Source organism: Lissotriton helveticus, chromosome 1_1 (assembly GCF_964261635.1).
Source record: "Lissotriton helveticus chromosome 1_1, aLisHel1.1, whole genome shotgun sequence".
NCBI classification, from domain to species: domain Eukaryota; kingdom Metazoa; phylum Chordata; class Amphibia; order Caudata; family Salamandridae; genus Lissotriton; species Lissotriton helveticus.
In genome coordinates, this window is record NC_136057.1 from 291,739,955 (window position 1) to 291,762,162 (window position 22,208).

The 22,208-nt window shown below is 44.8% G+C and overlaps 1 protein-coding gene across 2 annotated transcripts in view; it reads left to right on the top strand.

Annotated features, from left to right (window-relative positions):
- LOC144769406 (aldo-keto reductase family 1 member B1-like) overlaps positions 1–22,208 on the top strand; it is a 271,640-nt gene that overhangs the window by 177,986 nt on the left and 71,446 nt on the right. The window lies entirely within an intron of this gene.

A 22,208-nucleotide genomic window follows, 5' to 3' on the forward strand; every position in this document is an offset into this window, starting at 1 on the left:
AAAGGAAAGGCTCACTGAAGCCCCTAAAATGTAAAGAAACATCAAGATGTTGCCTTGCAAATGTACCCATTTTGGAGATGTCTGTAGCTATGGTATTTAGTTCAGGGCTCATTCGCCACCCATGAAAATCTGCCCAGCCCAGACAATTCTTAAAACAGGCTACTTGGGGAAATCTAGGGTGGTGTAGTTCGCTTTGAGCAACATATATCTTCTTATCCAGAATGCCCTGCAAACTCCCAAACATTGCCTAAATCACAGATTTGCCCCATCCAGGTGCTTGGGCAAGTGTCTGTGCATGCATTACCCCTGAAGTTATTTAAAGAGCCGGGTTGCCATCTTCTTGTAGAACTCAAGAAGCTAGGAGGATTGATGTCTTGCAGTGGTGTTTTGAATGGTCTCGAGCCTGTGCAAAAGATGCAGGGATATTCCAGCATAGAGTGCTTTGCCATAGTTGAGTCTGCCTATGATGAGGGCTTGCATCACAGTTCGACTTCTCAGTGTATTGAACCTGCAAGGTTATCTAGATATTAAACTGTTTATGAATGATAGATATTCTGTTATTGCAGCCCTTTGTGATGTTGCAGTCTATAATGGGACATTTCAAAATCATGCTACTGCTAGTTTGAGTATTTGTAGCAATCTGCAGCATGAACATTGACCAAACAAATTAACTGGGTCATGCAAATAAAATAAAGATCTCTAGAGCAGATACATTATCTCACCAAGCTGTATTTCACAACTGGCCAGTGTAGGCTGGAGCAATGTTAGTCAATGTACGTCACTGAAGGCTGCCCCAGCACAGTAAGCTAATCAAAGCACCATGCTATATTGAAATGTGAAGTTCCTAATTGAACATTGCTTCTGAATATTTAGTAGGTTTAGATAGTGGCAGCCACGTATGAATCAGAAAGAGGAAAGGTTGTGAAAGTTGCTGGATTAAGGACAAGATGACCTAATGTCCTATGCAAATGGGCAATCTTTTCAACCAGCAAACTCTTTTTTGACCTACCACATGTGAAAGGCAGTTCAGCTAATGCCCACTGACATTTTGGCCTCTCAGCTGTGATTGTGAACTTGTTTTGGCTCCACCTTTACCATCAGCTCCTCATTCACAACATTGTGGCATCCCACAGTGGTATATCATATCTCTTCTATTATTCAACAGCTACGTAACCCCATACCAAACCTGATAAAATCATTCAGCCTCACCTGGTACAACTGTGCAGTTGACACCCAAATAATGTTTATATTCTATGGTCTGCAGAACCTCTAAAATTTAAATCTTGATATTTTCCTTCCAGCCATAAACACATCGATGATGAATAACCATCTAATGCTCAATACTGCAAACACAGAGATTATGAGCTGTGGACAGTGACAAAAATACCAGCCTTTAATAATAGAAAAAGATAGTCACTAGCACACCTTTGGGTAGATAGATTATCAAACTTTTAGTATAGTTGAATGAAAATTAGCGTGCTACTTGGTGTCATAGAGCTGCCTATCCCTGGGATATCTGATTCAAAGAGTGAGGGTGTGAGACACACTGCCAGGACAAAATACCAGCCTACCACGATATGGCCTAAGAAACATGAGGCCCCTCCAACAAAATCAATAAAAGTAAAAAACCTAGAGGCAACCATTGATTCCTAACTATATTTAATACCACATGTTAATAACATTAGCAGATTGCCTTCTACGCAATAAAAACACTCTGTTGCAGCCTCTCATATCTTGGATACCACCGGAAGGTGCAAGTTATCATCATACTTCGAAGTGAGACTGAGGCTCTGACGAGTTGAGAGAGGTTGTTCCATGTCTTGGGTGAGATGTTGGAGGATTAGCGACCTCCAGGTTTGCTTTTGTGGATGCACCGAAGATCTGTGCGAGTGAGAGTGAAGCAGATAGTAGTGTCTGTTTGGGTTGCTGAAAATGTATGCAGCCGTTCAGGTATTCTAGTCCTGAGCTGTGTTGGGCTTTGTATGTGTGCGCGCAAAGTTTCAATCGGCTGGCTTGTGAATGGGGAGCCAGCGAATCAATCAATCAATCAAGTAGTATTTGAATAGCACAGCTTATCGCCTCTGGTGTATCCAGGTGCTGTGCTGCAGGTATCATCCAAAGAGCCAGGTCTTGAGTGTCTTCCTGCTGTGGTTCAGTGATTGAGAAGTGGGGAGGGGGAGGGTGTTCCAGACTTGGGAGGCGTGTTGGGAGAAGGAGAATCCACCAGCATGTTTGTGGCTGATAGATGTTGTCTCAGCAAGGGCAAGGTGAGCAGAGCAGAGATTTCTGGAGGGTTGGTGGAAGATCAGGCAGTGGTGCATTTAGTCTGGTCCTTGGTTGTGAAGGGTTTTGTATGCGTGGGTCAGGAGTTTGAGCCGGCATCTCTTCTAGACGGGGAGCCAGTGGAGGTCTTTCAGGTGCTGGGTTATGTGTGTCCTCTTGGGCAGTTTGAGGATCAGTCTGGCTGCTGCGTTCTGGATTGTCTGGAGTCTTTTGCAAGACCTCTGAGGAGGTGCCAGAATAGAGCGTGTTTCTGTAGTTGTGCTGGCTGGTGATGAGGGCCTGTGTCACCTTTTTTTCTTGTGCTCATGGGGAGCCAACTGAAGACTTTGTGGAGCATGCGGAACGTGTGGAAGCAGGCAACAGTGTTGACCTGTATTTTCATGGAGAGTTTGCTTTCCAGAAGGATGCTGAGGATGCGGGTATGGTATTTCAGCATGGTGGTGGCTCCGAGCTCCTCTGGCCACCAGGAATAGTTCCAAAGGGCGGTGTGTCTGCCGAAGATCACGACTTTCCGTTTTGTCCATGTTAAGCTTCAGCCCGTTGTCTTTCATCCATGCTGCGACGTTCTTCATGCAGTTGTGGAAGGTAGTCTTTGTCAGGGAGGGGTTTGTTGAGAGTGAAAGGATGAGCTGAGGGTTGTCAGCGTAGGACATGATGTTGATGTCGTGTTACAGAATGATATTTGCGAGAGGGGTCATATATATGTTGAAGAGAGTAGGGATAAATCTTGGGGTACTCCACAGATTGCGTGCTTGGGTTGCAAGGTGAATAGAGGGAGGCGGACTCTCTGAGTGCATCCTGTGAGGAAGGAAGCTATCCGAGTGCATTGTCTGCGATTCCAAGCTGGCATAGTCAATTGATGAGTGTATGGTGGGAGAGGGTGTTGAAAGCTGTGGAGAGATCCTAGAGGATAAGGGTGGCTCATTCTCCTCTGCCAAGTAGGACTCAGATGCCATCTGTTGCTGTGATCAGGGCTGTCTCTGTGCTGTGGTTGGCTCTGAAACCTGATTGGGATGGGTCCAGCAGATGGTTTCTTTCCAGATGATCAGTGAGTTGGAGGTTTATGGCATTCTCTAGGAGTTTGGTGGGGGAGGCGGGGAGCGAGATGGGGTGGTTGTTCTGGAGTTCTCTAAGGTCTGCCCAAGGTTTCTTGAGGAGGGGTCTAACCTCTTTGAGATTTCATGCATCAGGAAAAGTGGCTGTAGTTATGGAGGTATTAAGGATGGTGATGAAACTTCCTGAGGTGCAGTGTGATGTCGGTATTAGCCTTACAGCAGTGTTCTGGATGATCTGGAGTCTGTGTTGGAGGTGTTTAGAGACCCCGGCATTGAGAGTGCTCCTGTATTCCAGCCTGCTGTTGATGAGTGCTTGTGTGATGATCCGTCTAGTGTTCTGAGACAACCATTTGAAGATTTTTCACAGCATGCATAGGATGTTGAAGCAGGAGGGGCACACTGCTTTGACTTGAGCTGTCAGGTTCAGCATGTCGTCTCTGATCCCTAGATTTCATACTTGGTTTGTGGATGTTAGTCTTGGTCTTAGCTCTGACGGCTACAAGGTGGAGTACCATGAGGAGGTCTTGTAGCTTAAGACCAGTACTTCCATACTGTCGGAGTTGAGCTTCAGATAGATTTGCATCCAGTCTGCTACCAAGGTCATGCAATTGGTTAAGTTGATTCTGGTGGTGGTTGTCTTGCCATCAGGGAGATGATTCAAGCTAGCCTGGCTGATGACGTCTGATTAGCCAGAAATTGGTCCCAGGATGCTTGTTTCCGGTCCAGGAAAGACATGATTTGGCAGTACGGGCTGGACTGTTTCCATGAGGCACAGGGTCAGACTGATTTGCATATGGCCATGTCTGAAGTGGGGTGGCGGAGTGAGTTAAAGAATGATGATGGATTAAACCCAGATCATTTGACTGGGGGTGAGTGCTTGCATTGTTCAACACTTATCCATCATCCCTTTGGTTTTACTTTGTTAGCCCTAAGTTGGCAGGGTATGCCCAGATGTGGGTCCCTTGCTCACTTTGCCAATGGATTCAAGCTAGCCTGTCTGATGACGGCTGATTAGCCAGAAACCTGTCCCAGATCATTTGACTGGGGGTGAGTGCTTGCATTGTTCAACACTCCGTCCATCATCCCCTTTAGTTTTGAGAAGGAGGGGGTGTCTTTTAAGTAGGAGATGATGGTGATGTCTTGTGATCGGATGATGTTGGCGAGTGGTGTCATGTATATGTTGAAAAGGGTGGGGCTGAGGGACAATCCCTGTGGGACTCGGCATACTAGTTTCGTGGTCTCTGATTTGAAGGGTTGGAGTCTGACCCTGTGGGTTCTTCCTGTGAGGAAAAAACACATTAATTTTAGAGCAGATCCTTGTATAGGATCACTGACAGAATATCGACAGTCAAAATATCGAGATGACAAAATATCGAGGTAAAAATATCGACTGCCAAAATATCGACTTCCTATCTTCAAACAGGTAAGTACAAAAATATCGACTCCAAAATATCGAGTGTAAAAATTATAGACTGTCAAAATATCGAATTTTTTAAATGTCTTAAAAGTAATTTAAAAGTAATATAATAATAAATAAAATTAATTTTCACTTATTTAAAATTCTTAAATAAACGTAACAATAAAAAATAATTAATGTAACTTTAAAAATGTTTTTTCTTTTTAATACATATATATATATACATATTATTAACAAAACATATACAATATTTTTACCGTAGGATAGCAAGAGGTTTAAATTTACTGTAACGACTCCAGTGAGTGCAACAGTAGGGAAAGCGTTGGATAGCGTAGGGGTTAAAATTACTATTCCAACTCCAGAGAGTGCAACAGTAGGAAAAGAGTTGGATAGCGTAGGGGTAAAAATTACTATTCCCACTCCAGAGAGTGCAACAGTAGGGAAAACGTTGGATAGCGTAGGGGTTAAAGTTACTATTCCCACTCAACAGTATGGAAAGCGTTGGATAGCGTAGGGGTAAAAATTACTATTCCCACTCCAGAGAGTGCAACAGTAGGGAAAGCATTGGATAGCATAGGGGTAAAAATTACTATTGTCACGATTCGCTCCCTGTGCTCTCGTGCCCACCACCAGGGGGCCGAATTGTGGGGCTTTCCAGTGTTCTAATATGCCTCCAGACACTCCCCTGTATGCATATCCTGACTTCCAGGCATTTGGACAACATTTAGGAATTGACATCCATTCCCAATCCATGCCGGGTTTTGTGAAAGCCAGCCTGCTTCTAATTGAAGCCAGCCTACTCATGCCTGAAACTCCATTACCCAGAATTTCCTGCTCACTGCTTTGTCTCCACCCCTGCAGGCCAAGGACGGGTGGAGGAATTCATCTCACCTGTGGCTGGCTGCTGCTAGCCTGCTCACACCTGATGCATATGATTACTGTGAGCTCTTTTAAGCCCCAGCTCCCTTCAGGCAAAGGTTGGTCATTGTAGCTGTTTACCGGTGAGACCAATCCTTGTTTCCAGAGTTCCCTGACCGTTTGCTATTCTTGTTTCCAGTGTTTCCTGAGCTTTAATTATGCCTTGTTCCTGACCTGCTGCTGTTTTCCCTGTTCCTGAATTAGCACTGCCTGCAGTGCTACCCTGACCCCATAGCCTTAGTATTCCTTGTTCCTGAACTGCAGCAGTTTCTCTTCTCCTGAATTAGCACTGCTTGCAGTGCTACCTTGTTTTCTGAGTTCCTGAGCTATAGCTATTCCCTGTACCTGAATTAGCACTGCCTGCAGTGCTACCTTGTTTCCTGAGTTCCTGAGCTATAGTTATTCTTTGTTCCTGGGCTTAGCTATTTCTTGTTCCTGATTTGCACTGCTTGCAGTGCTCTCTTGACTCCTTGTTTCCTGAGCTGTAGCTATGTCCTGTTTCCTTGAACCAGTATTGCCTGCAGTGCTGCCTTGACTCCTGAGCCTTAGCTCACTTCTTGTTCCTGCCCCAGTACTGCCTTCTATGCTACTTTGTTTTCTTGATTCCTTAACCTGCACTATTCTAGTATACCCTTGTAGCCTCCCCTTTTGCATATCCGTTTCCAGTCCCTGCCTTGCTTCCCATTTCCTTGGTTCCAGTTCTAGTTTGCTGCCTTTCTATTCTGCTGTCTTACTTCTGTTACCTTGTATGTTTGTTACCTGCTTTCTGCCAAGTGTGCCCTGTCATTTCCTTCCTTTCCTGTTAAGCACTCCTCCTTGCTAGCTCCTTGTCTATTGTGCTTGTGTTTAGTTCTACCCCTTTGCTGTTACTGCCTTACGCGTTCCTGTTTGATCGCCAGGATCCGTGGGCTCAGCTGACTACCTAGGTGGTGTTTCTTGTTCACTGTAAGTTTTGTCTTTGAGTTACATTTATAACATCACTATAGGTATAAGCTCCACAGAACCTGCCTTTGCATGCATATCCTACATGTGGGTATTTGCAGTCAGTATCTGTAACAGCAATTGCGGGTAAGAAACTTACTGAGCTTCAGTCTTACCATGTGGAGCTCCTGAGTGCTTTACCCCACACCCCCCTTTATTGTTAATGTTGTATTTTATATATATCTTGCACGTCCGTCCTGGGTGTAGTTAGTCTGAATGCTAAATTGCCTTTTGAGTGCCCTTCCTTTCTGAGTCTTACCCATCTTGTTCACTTGTACAGGCTTCCCCTTTTGATCCCTTTTTCTCCTCTGACTCCCTGTATGATCCTGGGCAGCACTGTACTCCTCCTTTCTGTGTACATCTTCTACCCAGTTCCCAGTCCTTGCCCAAGTCCCTGACTGTGTTCCCCACATAGTCCCGGACAGTCCCTGACAACTATTCGCACTCCAGAGAGTGCAACAGTAGGGAAAGCGTTGGATAGTGTAGGGGTTAAAATTACTATTCCAACCCCAGAGAGTGCAACAGTAGGAAAAGAGTTGGATAGCGTAGGGGTAAAAATTACTATTCCCACTCCAGAGAGTGCAATAGTAGGGAAAGCGTTGGATAGCGTAGGGGTTAAAGTTACTATTCCAACCCCAGAGAGTGCAACAGTAGGGAAAGAGTTGGATGGCGTAGGGGTAAAAATGACTATTCCCCCTCCAGCGAGTGCAACAGTAGGGAAACCGTTGGATAGCGTAGGGGTAAAAATTACTATTCCCACTCCAGAGAGTGCAACAGTAGGGAAATCGTTGGATAGCGTAGGGTTAAAATTACTATTCCCACTCCAGAGAGTGCAACATTAGGGAAAGCGTTGGATAGCGTAGGGGTAAAAATTACTATTACTACTCCAGAGAGTGCAACAGTAGGGAAAGCGTTGGATAGCGTAGGGGATAAAATTACTATTCCAACTCCAGAGAGTGCAACAGTAGGGAAAGAATTGGATAGCGTAGGAGTTAAAATTACTATTCCAACTCCAGAGAGTGCAACAGTAGGGAAAGTGTTGGATAGTGTAGGGGTAAAAATGACTATTCCAACTCCAGTGAGTGCAATAGTTGGGAAAGTAAATACTTCATATATAAATATAAATAACATATATTAAATAATAAAATATATTAAATAATTATTTATAAATACAAATTAAAATTATTTAATTATAAAAAGTACCTACTAATACTAATGAATTACCTATTAATAATAAATTAATTTACAATTTAATAATTAATCAATCACTTTTAATTACCAATCATATTTTAATTAATTACCTATTAATAATTAATCAACAATTAATACTAAATAAATACCAATAAATTAAATGACATATTTAATTAATTATAATTAAATTACTTCCCACCTTATTCCCCTATAAACACACAACCCGCTACAGAAAATAAATTAATGAAATTAACATATTTATCAATTAATCAATGAAAATTATTTACCAATTATATTTTAATTAATTATCAATAAATAATTAATTAACAATTAATTGTAAATAAATATCAATAAATAAATTAACATATTTAATTAATTATAATTAAATTACTTCCCACCCTATTCCCCTATAAACCCACAACCCGCTACAGAATTATATTACACAAAAAATAAAAAATAATATTAACTTACCTTAAATTCGATTTTTTTGTAGTCTATATTATGTCTAGTCGATATTATGTCCATTCTATATTTTTTACTCGATATTGTGTCTAGTCGATATTAAAAACTCGATATTTTGACTCCACACCCCTTGTATAGCAATATCGTCGAGCCTTCTGTTGTGGGTGTAGTGGCCATGGAGAGGTCAAGCAGGATGGAGGCCTCTGTTTTTTCTTGGTCCAGGATGATTTGAAAGTCATTGGTGTCCGCGATGAGTGGTTTTAGTGCTATAGTTTTATCTGAATACTGACTGAGTCGGATTTAGAAGCTGGTAAAGTTCGAGGTGGGTTGTGAGTTGCTTGTTGATGGCCTTCTCAATCCTTTTGGACAGATAAGGGAGCAGGTAGATGTGAAGGAAGTTGCTCAGTTGATTTGGGTCAGCTGTGGGCTTCTTGAGAAGGGTGTTGATTTCTGCAAATTTCAATTCACCTGGAAAGTGATGACATAATGGAGATGTTAATGATGGGGGTGAGAGTGGTGCTGGTTGATGGTGTTCACAGATTATAGAAACGGTGGGGGCATGGGTCTGTTGCTGAGTGAGTGGTCTGCATGATTGTAGCTGTGTTGTTTCTCGTGAGGGTTGTCCGTTCGGTCAGGTGGCTGTCTTGGTTGGTGGATTGGTTAGTGATGAGTTCTCTGGGGTTGGGGTTGGGTTGGTGTGCGAGGTTGCTGTAGATCTTAATGATTTTGCTGTGGAAGAAGTTGGCTAGATTGTCACAAAATTGTTGGGGTGCAGCAGTTTTGTTGACACATCTGAGGGTGAGGAGAAATCCTTGACAATTGAAAAGATCTCCTTACAGCTGTTGGAGCTTCCTTCAATACTGCCCACTAGCGTTTTTCTCATGGTGTCTCTTATTTGTGATTGATCAGGGCTCAGTCCAGTGTGTCTGTCAGAAACCAAGAACCGTTAAATATTTCCGGCACTCATAAAAGAGTTCTATTAAACCTTTGAGATTGCATTCAAGTTTTATCTTTAGTTACCCATGTATTGTTGCGTCATTGGGGATTGGAGCATATTGGCATTTATATTTGAACATCATTTTGCATCCAATTTGGGTTTAATATACTGTCTCATTTCCATTGCCCGCCATGTTACAAACTTGATAAGCAGTAGTATTTCACTGCCAATAAATTACATTTTTCTGTATATGGGAGTTAATATCTTAATGCAAACCAAGAACGAACTTAGACAAGAAGCCACTAAAAGTTCCCTTTCAGTATTTTTGACACCACTGTGCTGTTAACAAACTTGCATCACCTCTCATACCAAGCATGCTGTTGGACCTTTCATCTTCGGGTGATCTTCCCCCAAAATATTTACATACTTTCCTTCTCTTTTTGCTGGTACTTTTTGTTGGCCTTAGGACTCTGAGCCCTTTACCACTGCTAGCCAGTGCTAAAGTGCATGTACTTCTCCCCTAAACATGGTAACTTAGGAATATACAAAGTTGGCATAATTAGTTTACTTGTAAGTCCCATGTAAAAAGATATACCATATACCCAGGGCCTGTAACCTAAATGATACTAGTGAAACTGCAGCACTGATTGTGTCACCCACATAAGTAGCTTTTTAAACCTCTCTTAGACCTGCCATTGCTGGGACTTTGTTCATAGTTTACTGCCACTTCGACCTGGCATTTTAAACTACTTTTTTCAAGCCTTAAACTCCCCTTTTATTAAACATAAGTCACACCCAAGATGGGCCCTACGTAGTCCCTAGGGCAGGGTGCTGTGTAAGTAAAAAGTAGGACATGTACTGGTATGGACTGCGCAGCTCGGTGCCAACAAACTGCCCGGATCAACAAGGACACATCACCTTCATCACCAATGGGTTTGTTAACTAAGTCTTGCTGACAGCACAGATCAGAACCAACACAATGCCTCCATCCATGGAATTGACGGCAATGAGGCGACAACTCGCATCGAGTCTTCAACATCGACGCTTGCTCCATCCATGGCACTTTTACAGCAGGACCTGCATGAGTCCTGTAACTGGCCTGCCCTCCATCATGATTTTCCTGAATTTTGTATTTATCCCGGTCCAGCGCAACCAGACATCCCTGGTTGGTGCTGTATGACTCTAAGAACTATATTTTCATCCAACCATTAAAAATTCATAACTCTGGTTCTACTCATTGGATATATGTTGTTATGGTCTTATGTTTATCATAAAAGTATAATCTATTTTTCTAACCATGTGTGGAGTGTTTTCGTGGTACTTTCATTATGTCAGTGTGTGTGTGTGCGGCATAAATACGTTACACATTGCTTCTTTAGATATGCTTGACTGCTCTGTGCCAATCCACCAGAGGTTGAGCACAGGTTATCTTTTAGTGTGCATCTAGCTTACCCTGACTAGAATGCTGGTTTCTGCTTGGACAGGCTGTATACCTTTGCCAACCAGAAACCCCAATTCTAACAAGTACAGACTCTTTGGACTCATGGGCAGTACTACTAACTTTGAGCCAGCCAACCTCTCTCTCCCGAATCTTCATTTTCAAAACAGCAGACATCTGATTATACTTGTCCATAATAGCAGGGGAAGGCATATTTGTTGGAGCATCTCTCTGTGGCTCAACATTTGGCCTATCTACAGTCACCTTGCATTCTGCCCATACCTCTTTAAAGACCACAACATCAAAGAAAGTATTCAAGTCCTCCCAAAGTACTTTCAAAATCATCAGAATTCAATCCACTTGTCAGGGGTCAACTTTCGTAATTGAAATGTGAAAGTGAAAAGATCAACACAACTCCAGGGCATGTGAATATACTTGCCTCCATGCACCTCTCTCAATGGGTATTCTCCAACCTCTATAAACTCACATTTGCTCCCTCGCCTACTTCACCTATGTTGTCTTTCTTTTTCTTTATCTTCTTATTCTTAGCCGCCGGTGCATGCATTTCTGTGTATCCCCCACTGTCTGATACATTCCACTAACTCTCTGACATGTTTTTTAAAATTGGTTACTTCTTTCTCTTTAGTGTATCATCAGCCATGAACATTCTAAAACTCTTCGTTAAATCATGACTTTATTAATAAAGACAACTCCAAATTCTGTAGGCAACCCTTCTATTTTTTCATCGGCCTCACATTAATGCCTGGCAGCTTCCCTAATCAGGATCTTAAGCTCTGCTTCATTTTATGGGACAAACATAAAATATCCCAACTGGCATAATTCAAAGACAATTAGGAAGGATATGAGTACAACATTATCAAAGGGAAGTAAGGAGACTCTGTTTGATTATTGTATGTGCTCATGGCATCATTCATGTAGAAAATTAAGGAAAAAGGAAAACAGGGCAATTGGCAGTTGTGACAGCATTGCGGTATACAAATAAAACGATTGGTAACAACCAAAATTGTGACTGGTGCTCAAGGTGTGTGAGTGAAAAACACAGTAGCGACGCAGGTGACAATGTGATCAGCAAGGAAGGCGCATAGTGACTGGTGTATAAATATGTACAGTGAATGAATAACACAGTATGGTTCCAGGTAGCTTGGAGGGTTAATTTCTATTCTGTTGGAATGTATTGTTCGTGAACCATTGTGTGAGGGGCACCTAAGATCGGGCTGAACGGTCGACGGCGTTTCGATCCACTTTAATCGGTATCTTCATCAGGACTGGGTTGGAGGCAGTGCTGTACATGGGGGGCAAAGCAATGGGGTCAGGCAGGGAAGGACGGAGAAGGTAAAGTGCTGGGGGGTATATGTAAGTCGTCGGGGGAGGGAGACAAATCATATTGCCAACTAGGATCAAAGATGGATGCGATAGTCATGCATGGCTAGTAAGTGGCAAAGGTATGGAGGCCAATGAGGAGTGGCCGTAAAACTAGCTTCTCTGGTGTCTCAGAGGAGTACGCGCATGGGTAGAATGAAAGACGTGCTGTGGTATGAGAGGCAGGGCAAGGGGTAAAGCTGAGAAGTGGTGCGCTAGATGGTGTGGCGTTACCTAAAAATAAAAATAAGTATGGTGAGTGAAAAGATAGGTTAACCATGCCAAGTACGTGGAGGACTCAAGAGGGTGGCTCTAATGGAGTAAATGCGCTCTGGACTGCGGGGTGTGGAGATCTGTCAGGGGAGCTAGCGCACGTGCAGTCTGGAGGTGACCGGAGGCGGAGGAGAGAGCCGGGGCATCAAAAGTTTCCTGATATGGAGGGAATACAGGTGGACGTCAAGGGTCCAATTGGACAAGCCAAATTTCTGCAGAGGGAAAGTAGATGTAAGTAAGGGGAGGGCTGAGCAAGAACTACAGTCGCGGACACGCAGAGGACCAGGGCTTACCGTCGATAGCGTGTAGATCTGCGGTGGGTGAAGTCAGAAGGCCGTGCGTTGTTTGCAGGACGTCTGGGAAAAGAAGGGTGGTATGAGTATGGGATGCGGTAAAGGGGGGTGTTGAAGGAGAACAAGGGATTGGAGCGGATCCAGTGAGTCGGACTTACCAAGGCAAGTGGTATAAATGCGCATAGGTGGAGGCCCGATCAAAGAATTCAAGGGCCGATCCAGCGGTGGTCTGGATAGAGAGAGCAGGCAATGTCCTGGTGCCGATCCGACAGTGATCGGTATTAAGAGAATGAATCTGTGGAATCAAAGAAGGGGCTGGAGTTGGAGAGGGGTCAGGGGTGCATCGGACAAGGTGATCAGGCGTAGGCTTAGGGAAAAGCAAGCAGGGGGGAGAGACATATCTCAGGATGAATGGCGAGCTACGGGGGGCTCGTTCCGATGTGGCGTTACCAGGGAGACAGCTTTGAAACAAGGAAGCCTAAAAGGGATTGGGCGAGGGGAGTTGGCTGCATGACGTGTGGAGCAGGCGAATAGGAGGGAGCTCGTGATTGGTCGGCGGGGAGCAGGGGGAGTGTGTCCGGGTAGACGTTTCGAAGAAGCAATATGTAAATCAATAACTGTAAATGTGAGCCCGTGTTACAGTCAAAGATCACCGTCAATAAAACGCAGGCAGCGTTAGGAACGACCTGACAATTTACATTGAAGAGCCAGACAGGGGTTGGATAAGTGAACACAATCATGGTCACATTCAGTTATGCATCCATGTAGAAGCTAATGGAGACTGTTGAATACAGTAATGGTGGCCTATTCATATTATACGTGCAAGTGGACAGACATAACTGTCAGGATAGGGGGAACAGTGTCATTGAAAAGACAATCAAGGGTTGGATTGGCGAGCGCAGTCATGCTAACAAGCAATAATACATTTGAAGAAGCCGGCGTAGTGTCCGTGTAGTAAATAAGAACCTAATGGGGACTAGTAAATACAGAGACAGTGGGCTATTCAGAATACATGAGCATGTAAATTAACATGATTGTCAGGCTTGGGAGAACAAGATCCATAATCAACATAGTTAACAAGGAAAATTAGAAAACAAAAACAGTAGATGACCTGTTGGTGCGGGGCCACTCAAATGGAAGAAGGGGAACATTTACACATTAAAGGTGGACTAATCAAAGACAAACAAGGCAAACAATATCTCAATGGTATAACGGCACAGGTCAATTATCAACAATCTGTGTTCATGTATGGTGTAGTGTTTATATACATGATTAAGCCAGTGTACGAATGAGGAAGGTATGGAGGAAAGTGGAATCGTTTCAGGGAGAGAACAGAATCATATAGCAATGGTGCTATTTCACTCGTCAATTGTGTTGAGCCCATTATTGACTGAGTCACAAAATGTCATCCATTTACACTCGCATCTGTTCAGGAGAGATTTGAGATCTCCACCTCTCGGGGAGTGTGACCTGTTCAATCACTTGCCACAGGATGTCAGTGTCAAGGTGGTTTTTGTCCAGATAGTGTGACACCAGAGGGGTCGTGATGACTTTGCAGTTTATCCGTCTCTTGTGTTGGATAATTCTGTTCTTGATTGACTGGGTCGTCTGCCCGATGTAAAGCAAGGCACAGGGGCATTGAATGGCATATATCACGTTGTGTGATATACAGTTTGTATGGTTCTTTAGGAGTGTGAGTTCTGTTTTTGTAAGCAAAGACTTTAGTGTTAGTTGTCAGATCGCAGACGGAACAGTTTTGGCATTTGAAATGACCAACTACTGGTGGGAGCCCCCATGCAGCAGTGATGGTGTGCTTGTCCGTAGTTTTCTCGGGCCAAGTAATGGCATGCACCAGGTGTGATGCTAAGTTGTCTCCACGTTGATAGGAGAAAAGAGGTTCCTCTTAAAATATTCGAAGGGGCGAAGTATAGACCAATTCTTCCTTATGATTATGGCCACTTTGTTGCTACTTGGGCTGCATCTGGAAATGAACGGAATTCTTTTCAAGGGTTTCTTGGTTTGGGTAGTGAGCAAGTGTTCCCTGTGGCAATACGGCGCTCTTTTACGGGCTCTAGAAATGAGTCGTTTGGGGTATCCTCTTGTAATCAGTTTTTTAGCAAGGACCTCAGCTTCTCGAAAATAATCCTTGCGCCACTTGCATTTCTTCTGATCCAAAGAAACTGACCATACGGTAATCCATCTCTCAGTCCTCGTGGGTGATAGCTGGTGTATTGTAGGAGCGTGTTTCTTTCAGTTGGCTTCATTGTACACATCTATGAAATCAAGGTCAAGAATTCCAAGTCCTTACATTCTACTCTTACTTTTAGTACATCTAGGGGGATATTCTCAAGAACGTGAGATAATCGTCGCAAAAATAGGTTAACGCAATGTTTCATATCGCCGTCTATCTCAGGAAAATAACTCCGGCTGTAACATGCAATAGATTCCCAATAACGCGCCAAATGTCTGTGATCGAATCATAGGGACGATGATAAAAATCAATACCCAAACGTGATAAAAATTTGCGATGGGCCCAACAGCGATAAAAATACAGCGATAAGCAGCACCATGCCTGGAAGTCCCACAAGTCAGGCGGGAAAACATCACTATAAACAAGGCAGCAAAAAACACAAACAAAATACATACAACTGCGAAGCACCATTGTGGTAGCCAGAGCAAGCACATAGGACAACCAGAACCCCACAAGCCCCATGGAGGACCAGCTTGGGACCATCACTGGGGAGACGGTGACAGGAGTTGGGGGACCGGACACTGCACAACAGGACCTGAGCCAACAGCAACAGGGTGAGTAACGACCAAGGACTGGGGAAGGGCACAATGGCACAGATGCATAAGTAAGTATAGCACATATGCGGACAAACCATGACCAAGAGTCACAACTCCGACCAAGAGCCCAATTTACCCAAGTCTGCAACATCTCAGCACTGTATTAGCACAGAAGTGAAAGGCACACCGCCTGAAAGGGAATAGGGCCAGCCAAATCAGAGCCGAAGGGGCAAATATACCACAATGCAGCACACACACTTAAGATGCAGAGCACCCCAACATTGTCAACAATATGGTACAAACTGCAACACTTTCACAACAGAATAGAGGGCACAACTGCTGCCGCTTGTGTGCAGAAAATGGCCATTCACATTTGGCATAGCAGGAAACTGTGAGATGACAATATACAAGTACAACCTCACATCCCTGATGGTGTAGAAATGTCAACTGTCCCGCATCAAATAGGCATCTCCACACAAACAGTCACAATGTACAATTGTCATGTAGTCTGGTAGTAAAAATGTACAATGCACGAACATACATGTGAACACAATGTCAATATACATCTCCCCTTCACATTGCAGAGGTACAATCAACACCTCCTACAGAGCAGACCCAACAACACAGCACTGATGATGAAGAAAACCTCCCCAACATCGACACCAACACCCTCCAAGAGCTCATGGGCAGCTCTGTCACCTCACCTCCAAGAGCCGGGCAGCCCAGCGGCACCCAAGAGCCCCCACCCCTTGCACAGACCACACAGCATGAAGCACCCACCACCACAGGTGACTCCCAGGACCCCCACGACCAACACATGGCCTTCCAACACCGTGTGTTAGGGTGCCAGGAGGAGATGTCTGACCAGCTGCGGATGGGGTTCGACCTCATGGCAGCAAAACTAGATGGCCTACGTGGGTGTCTAAGCCCCATCAGGGACCACTTACAGTCCCTAATGGACACCCACTGTCCGCTCCATGCTCTACAACAATCCATGGCTGACATCGCTGGAGTCATGACTCTGACCCAAGAACAACTGTCTAGTCAGAGTGGCTCCAGCGATATCAGCCAGGAGTTGGGACACATAAGGAGAATGATGGAGAGCTTGGAGCGGATGCAGGTGGAAACAATGTTTGCCACAGCTGCACACCAGCGAGATGTAGCTGGGATCTTCCATGCCCTGCAGATCCTCGTCATGGCATTGCCACCACAAGGCCTGGCGTGAATGAATGCTGCTGCTACCACTCTTTCCACATCTCCGCTCCCTGAAGTGTCAGTGCCTCACAGTGAGGCAGACATTCCACATCCGGCTCCTGATGAGTCACTGCCACACAGTGATGCAGACAGAACACCACCACCAACATGTGCAGCACCTGACACATTAGAGGACGAAGATTATGATGAATCTGGCTTTGTGGCTAGAATAAAGTGATAGCATTCATCTCCGCAATATGGCTGGTTGTGGCTTGGTTCTGCACTCTGCATCATGCCCTGGATTAACACCTTCCACTGTCCCCCGATACACTCAGCTACACTCACCTTGTACCTCAACATGGACTGCCATATTTTTCTAGTTACCAATGACACAGCAATCACACTGCGGACTGAAGTCTTCCACTTCCGCTGAACGTGTCAATCCCTTAAGGAATCTGCTGGCCTCCAAGGGGCAATAATATGAAGTGGGTACTTTGCATGGTCCTGTGCTGCTCTAGCTTCAACACAACCACTAAATGTGAATAAAGCATTCTAATTCACACAGATGTGTCATGGCTATGATCAATCAAGTCTGTAAGTATGAATGAATGTAGGGACAGTGATTCAACAAAAAGGTACTCCCTTGTTAATGCTATCAATGTGCATGTATGGCCATGACCCAGATGGGAAGTGAGACACAGATTGTCATTCAAATCAACAATCATCACAGTTAAATACAAGTGAAGATGCGTAGACTTTATTAGCATATGTGTGTCAGTAGTGACAAGATAAGTGCCACAACATGCAGACCAATGCAGCACTATGTCAGAATGAGGAACGTTGCCAAGCGCAGCTGTCCACTCCAGGGGAGTGCCTCACTTTTCATAGGTGTGTGTTAAGCCGTGTTGTCCTCTCATGTAGTCGGAGTCCAGGCGAATGCAGCCATGTCCACTGTTATCCTGGGATATGTGACCAGATCTCTAATATGCAACAAGGTATCAGGACATGTGCGATGGGTTCAAATTAGACGTGGCTGCAGGTACGTAGGGCATCATTTCCAGCATAGGTTTGTTTTTTACTTCATTAACAGGACGGCAATCCATAACTGTGCTGCGTCCACCCCCATTCACCAATTAGCACTACACCTCAATAGGGGTGTGGTTCAATGAGGTCACTGCACACAAGGATTTGTGCAATCTCCCAGGTCCAGCTGCCAACATGTATGCCAAGCAGCAAGGCATCCTAGAAAACGGGTATCACGGTGACACTCCTGGTCGTGTGCCAACAGGGGGCGCACACACATATCAAAATCCAGTTTGTCCACCATCCTGTTGGATAGACAGACACGCAGGTAATGTTGGCAAGGTGGAAGCTTAGCCAGTAACTGATCCGCAGCACTGCCAATGGCAGTGCCCCCAGTAAATGCAGCACTTGTGCAAGGAACAGTTCCACGTGACGGGGTTGTGCATGTGTCCGGGATGTTCGGCTATTGTGTTAGTGGCTCTTGTTGAAGCAGAACTGTTCTGACCTGCACCAGTTCTGTGGATGAAATGCCACATCTCGGGTCAATGAGTTGTTTTAGTGTGCACCGGTTGTACGCCTGGGATTCTGTGGGAGTAAGTGTGAAGGCCATTCCATGTAAGATAACTTCGAGTAAGGACTCCTGTGCGAGGGGTGTGTATACGTTGGTCGCTCGTCGAGCTGTGGGTAGTGTGGGAGTCAACATCAGCTGCTATAGTCTCTGTCAGGGGGTGCCGGGCACATGCAATTCCGAGCTCGGAGGTGCAGATGTGCTTCCACCTGATAGTTCAGACAAAGGAGCTTTCATCTCTAGTGTTGGTTTGCTTGCATACAGGAACTGTGAAGTGGCTTGTTGGGGGTGGGCTGAGATGTGTGTGACTTTAGGATTCATTTTTGACATGTGTTGCATGTGGCATATGAGCGGCATCACTGTGTGTTACGTTGCCTCACAGCTGCTCCTCCCCCAAACCCATTTACTTATGTGCGCTACACGATTGCATCACTTGCACTCCTACGACACAGAATTGTCATGCCTGTCTGACAACAACACTGTGATGTTGGCCATTGAAGGTGGTGGGCCAAGTGAGTGTAGGCCTATGGTAAGGATAGTGCGGACACAGATGTAGATTACATGCCTGGATGAACTGGCGCTGCTAATATGGCTAGGCATTTGGCTCATGCTGCAGCAATACAGATACACACAACACTTGGCATGTATGATCCTGGACCCCGAGCAGTCTTGCACTCCTTCATTACTCCGTTCGTGCGAGTCCACCCTCCGGGTGCATGCTACATTGCAACATTGTTGCTTACAGGGGGGGACAACTTAGCAACATGTCCAACCTCTTCCCCACTGCCTGAGGTTACATGGTTGTGTCCACTATCCACAACACTACAAACACCAGCAGTATATGTCCACATGGACATGTCTGTACTCTGCATACTGAGGTCTGCCCAGCACATCACTGCCACACTTGCCATTGTGTGCATTCTTATTCATGGGTAACTTGCCTCCTTCACATATACTTGGTTCACACCTCTCTCCACATTCTGCTGTTGTGTGGCTGAGAGGCCTTGCCGTTTTTGGAACATCCGCTATCCTGTTCTGCGCTGCCTCTGTGGTGGTCGGGGGTGATCTGGGGGATGGGGGTGGTGGCAGTGGGTGTTGTGGACCTCTTGGGTCTCTGAGCTGCATGATCAGTAGCTCCAAGACATGTGTTGATCTTCAGATGAGGCCCTGGGCTGGGGTCCCTTTCATACTTCAGGTAGTCGTCATGCTTTGCACCAGTAAAAGGCAGGTGTTGAATCCCTGCTGCTAATGCACCTTATCCCCTGTTTTTTTTGGATCGCATCACAGATCTGGCTGGTTGTTGAGAATATCGCAAAGTGGTGTTTGTGTATGTTTTTGCATGGGAACGCCTACTCTGCATATCATTAGCGTTAGTTGTCCCTCGCATCCGCTGCAATGTTTTTTGTGGAAGCTATCGCTGGAAAACGGCCGATATCGGCAGTTTGCACCAGCTTGAGAATGGGGCGATACTTCTTTTGCCACTTTTGTTGTGCTAAAGTGCCGATAACTCAGCGATAAGTCCTTGAGAATATGCCCCCTAGTATTCTAAGTAGGGTCTCTTCTTTATGGGGTTGTGTTCCTGAACCTAGAACAATTACGACTACGGTTGTACTACTAAGAGTAATCCCCCCTATTTTACATGTCCTACCTAGCTGTGCTCAGTAAGCATCCCATAAACGTTCTGAACTGTATATCTACTCTACACTAAGTTAAATCACACAATTCTTACATTTGCTGTACCTACACATAGTTCTCATAAAACAATCCAACCAGGTTAGAGTAAAAAAAAAAAAACATGCGCTCATTAAGTTCTCAGAATCTTCCACAATGCACCTTCTCTAAGAGTCCTTCTAACCAGTCGCGGCTGGCATGTCTCGCTGGTGGGGGGCTGGGGAAGTAGGGAGGGGAGTCGCACAGGAAGGGAGGTTTTAATTTAACAACAACAAAAAATAGACTTACTCTTCCGCCGGCTGGGTCCTGCATCTTCACGGCTCCTGCTCCCGCTCTCCTGCCTCCAGCAGGAACAGGAAGCAGGCAGCCAGGCTCCCTCTGGACCATCCCCTAAGCCAATCACAATTCTGCAAGCATTGTTGTGTTTGGTGTGGACGCCCCCTAGCCAGGGGGATACAGGGACCATGTTCTCTATGCAAGATGCATTGCAGACTGCATGGAGAAGATCAGAGTGTGCATGGTTGGTTTAGGCGACCCCAGAGGGCTGACCAAAAAGTCATTGCGCCATCATGATTGGGCACACCATTCCTTACCTACCCTGGCTGCTCGCAGAGCTGCCCCTCCCACCTGCCCGCATCCAAACATAAAATGGTAATAATTGAAAGTTTCTATCATTTTATGTTTCTGCTTCTGACGCTGCGAGAAAGCAGTGAGGCGATGCTCCTACGCCCTTGTGGAGAAGCCGCCCCTACTTCTGACTTACAATTTTCTAATAACACAAGATACATTGAACAAGTCTGTACTCTGCAGGCATACTGTTTCAACCAGCAAAACACACAAGATGATGGACGGAATGTTGCACAATGGCAAAACATTCACCCCCACTCACAGATCTGGGTTGAATCCATCATTATTTTGCTCACCAAGCCACCCAAAGTTCAGACATGGCCATATGCAAAGCAGTCTTTTTTTTTGTTTAAACTCTTTATTGTTGACCATAGCGAAGCATCATGATATAACAGGGCATTTTCATATCACAGTCAATTTTTTCCTTTTGTTGTGCAATAATATACAGGAATTCTAGTCTCAAAATAAGTAATTATCTTCCCTGCCTAGCTTCAGAGTAAGGCAATGAGGGATATGAAATGCTAACATCTACCATCACAAGTTTTTTCCACTGACTACACGTTATATATATCGCCTCATGCCTGCCAAACATTATTCTCATAAACGATAAAATGCAAATCAGTCTTGACCCTGTGCCTCATGGGAACAGTCCAGCCCGAACTGTTAAGCCATGTCTTCCCTGGACCGAAATCAAGCATCCTAGGACCGGTTTCTGGCTATCAGCCGTCTTCAGTCAGGATAGCTTGACTCCAGTGGCTTAGTGAGCAAGGGACCCACATCTGGGCATACCCTTCCCACATAGGGTGAACAGCAAAACACACAAGATGATGGACGGAATGTTGCACAATGGCAAAACATTCACCCCCAGTCACAGATCTGAGTGGGACGGGTATGCTCAGACGTGAGTCCCGTGCTCTCCATGCCACTGGAATCAAGCTATCCTGGCTGCTGACGGCTGATAGCCAGAAACCGGTCCAAGGATGCTTGATTCCGGTCCAGGGAAGACATGTCTTTGGCAGTTCGGGCTGGACTGTTCTCATGAGGCACAGGGTCAAGACTGATTTGCATATGGCCAAGTCTGAACTGGGGTGGTGTGGTGAGCAAAATAACGGTGCATTAAACCCTGATCTGTGACTGGGGTGAATGTTTTGCCATTGTACAACATTCCGTCCATCAAGTGTTGTTTTTTCATATTGTTTTAATCAATCAGAATATTCTGTGGTCATCACAAAAAAGGCAACATTTCACATGAGAAAGCAAGCAAAGAAACACCCTGTTTGTTAATTTGAACTTCAGCTAATTTTAGGCATAAGACACACAAGTCTCATGAAACAAGATGGCAATTTTAGCCATTAGAAAATGCAGGCCTACATCAGCTATGGTCAATCTAACTATGAGCAATACACAGTGAATACATTTGCATGTTAATATCAATATGACGCTAACACCTTTATATGGAAAAATCCCTTTCTAAGCTGCCCTGTAGATAGCTGCACTCAGCAAGTAGAGACCCCTTAATAATGCCTTTGTTCCGGTGGAATGAGGATGAATTATTTGTGATGCTTGTACTCCTGAAACTTTGTATGATTTTGAAGCCTAAAAACGTAATGATCCACATTTTGTTGAGGCATAAAAGGAGGGCCATGTTGACCGATAGATTAAAGTACAATAGCACATTCCTTGTGTAGGAGAAACCTTAGAACCGAGAAC